Below are 2,661 nucleotides of genomic sequence, written 5' to 3'. Positions count from 1 at the left end.
GGAAGTTGTCCCAACCCCCTGATCAGCCCTGCTCTGTGCCTGATAGCGAGGAGCTCTCCAACCCCCTGATCACCCTGCAGCTCTGTGTGTGACAGGGTAGTGCCATAACCTCCCCATTGGCCATGCCCTGAGTATGAGAGTGGCGGCGCCCCAACCCCCTGATCCGCCCTGCCCTGAGTGTGACAGGGGGCGGTGCCCCAACTCCCCTCTCGGCCCTACTCTGTGAGTGACAGGGCGGAGCTCCTCATCCCCCATGGGCCCTGCTCTGTGCATGACAGGGGGGAGCTCCCCAACCCCCTGATCAATGCTGCTCTGTGTGTGACGGGCTACGGAGCCCCAACCTCCCTGATGGGTCCTGCTCTCTGGTGACAGGGGGTGGCGCTGCAACCTCTCCATCGACCCTGCCTTGAGTGTAACAGGGGGTGGTGTCCCAACCCCCCAATCAGCCCTACCCTGAGCATGACTGAGGATGGCATTGCAACCGTCCAATCTGCCCTGCTCTGTGCATGAAGGGGGTGGCACCCCAACTCCCCAATTGGTCCTGCTCTGAGCCCGACCAGGGGCTGCACCTAGGGATTGGGCCTGCCCTCTGCCACCTGGAAGCGGGCCTAAGCCAGCAGGTCGTTTTCCCCCGAGGGGTCCCAGACTGTGAGAGGGAACAAGTGGGGCTGAGGGACACCACCCCCTCTGCCAGTGCACAAATTTTTGTGCACCGGGCCTCTAGTATCTATAATAAAAGGGTAATATGCTAATTAGTCCGGACATCTTCCAGACATCCTTCCAAACAAAGCCACAGTGGTGAGGGCTGAGGCAGAAGTGGTTAGGGGCAACCGGGCTGACAGGGTAGACAATAGGCCTTCCCTTCCCCTGGCTGCAAGCACTGATTTTCCTCCGGCACCCAGGACACGGGCCTTCACTCTGGAGGAAGCCTTCAGTCTTTGCTCCATCGCTTCACCCCTATGCATGCAAATTAACCTCCATCTTTGTTGGGTTAATTTTCATGCTCTCCTGATTGGCTGGTGAGTGTAGCAGAGGAATGGTTAATTTACATGTTTGTCTATTATTAGGTAAAATATGAAGAGCTGAGGGAACAGTACATTCAAAGGCCCTAAGGAGAGAAGGTTGTTGTTTATTTGTTTGAATGGTATAAAGTCAGTGTAGCTTGAAATTAGGGAGTGAGGAGAGAATGATACGGGTAAAAAAGGTAATATGCAAATATACAAAAACAAACACAAAAACTTACCAACGTTTTTGATCTGCACATGAAAATCAATGAGATTCCATTTATTGAGGTGAGGATTTCTGTGAGGGAACAGGTTTGATAAGAAAAGTAAGAAGTGAATGAAAAGAATGACTAGATTCTGTTCCAAGATGGTGAAACAGAGGGCTCCTGAACTCACCTTCCCCCATAGACACACAAAAGCTGTAGCTACACATGGGGCAATTGCCATTGAAAGAGATCCAAAATCTAGCTGAGTGATTCCTTCGCGTTAGGTGAGTGAGAGAATGCCCACATTGAAATGGGTAGGAAAATCTGAACCACACTCACCATAAACCACATCCCAGAACAATCAGGAAGGAACTCACAACTTTAGTTTTTCCCTGAGGATCAAAGGGATTGAACACGTCAAAACTGGTTTGGCTCAGTGGATAGAGCGTCGGCCTGCGGACTGAAGTGTCCCAGGTTTGATTCCGGTCAAGGGCATGTACCTGAGTTGCGGGCACATCCCCAGTAGGAGTTGTGCAGGAGGCAGCTGATCAATGTTTCTCTCTCATCGATGTTTCTAACTCTCTATCTCTCTCCCTTCCTCTCTGTAAAAAATCAATAAAATATATTTTAAAAAAAAGGGTTGGACACAATATCTAGCACCCTAACTTTTAAGACTCCACCTGAGAAACAGACTCCTAAACCAACTAAATATGAAAGCCAATGGGGCGTCTGATCATGAGACCCACAGTCAATAACAAAGAAATAGTTCTTACCTGGCTCTCAAGGACTCACTGAGGACCACAGAGGTCCAGCATCAGCACAGGGGAGAAGACAGAAACAACCATCTTCCATTCTTGTCTTGAAAGAGCCCTATTTACTTCAAAAGTTGCTGCTAGAGGATCAGGCTGGTAATTTAGCACAGATTTAAAAGCTGACTGCAGGTTTACCCAGAGACGAGAGAGACCAAAATTACCATGGCTATGTTCTCCTGCTGGTCCGCTCCAAGTCCTCAATGTCTCCCTCCATAGAAGGAGCTTGTCCAGCAATCTGTGTCTAACTTAATAAGCCCTCCAGTTTATTCTTATGTATAATATTTCAGAATCATTGTTCTAAAGGATTATTTCAGAAGGAAGACAATTTAACACAAAAGAACTGAAAAGGACTAAAATGTTCAATGTGTGAGTAAATTTTAGGGAGCATAGACTATATAAAACTAGAGGCCTGGTGCATAAATGTGTGCATGGATAGAGTTCCTCAGCCTGGCCAGCAATCAGGGCCGATTGAGGCCTGTCATCTGGGGGAAGGGACCGTGGGAGGTTGGCCGGCCATGGGAAGTTGGCTGTGGAAGTGCACTGACCATCAGGGGGCAGGTCCTGTATTAAGTGTCTGCCCCTGGTGGTCAGTGCACATCATAGCTACAGGCCGGTTATCCAGCCATCTCGTCATCCAGC

This window comes from Myotis davidii, unplaced genomic scaffold (assembly GCF_000327345.1).
Source record: "Myotis davidii unplaced genomic scaffold, ASM32734v1 scaffold488, whole genome shotgun sequence".
NCBI classification, from domain to species: Eukaryota; Metazoa; Chordata; class Mammalia; order Chiroptera; family Vespertilionidae; genus Myotis; species Myotis davidii.
The sequence above is the reverse complement of the archived record's forward strand: the minus strand, read 5'-3'. Positions refer to the sequence as shown.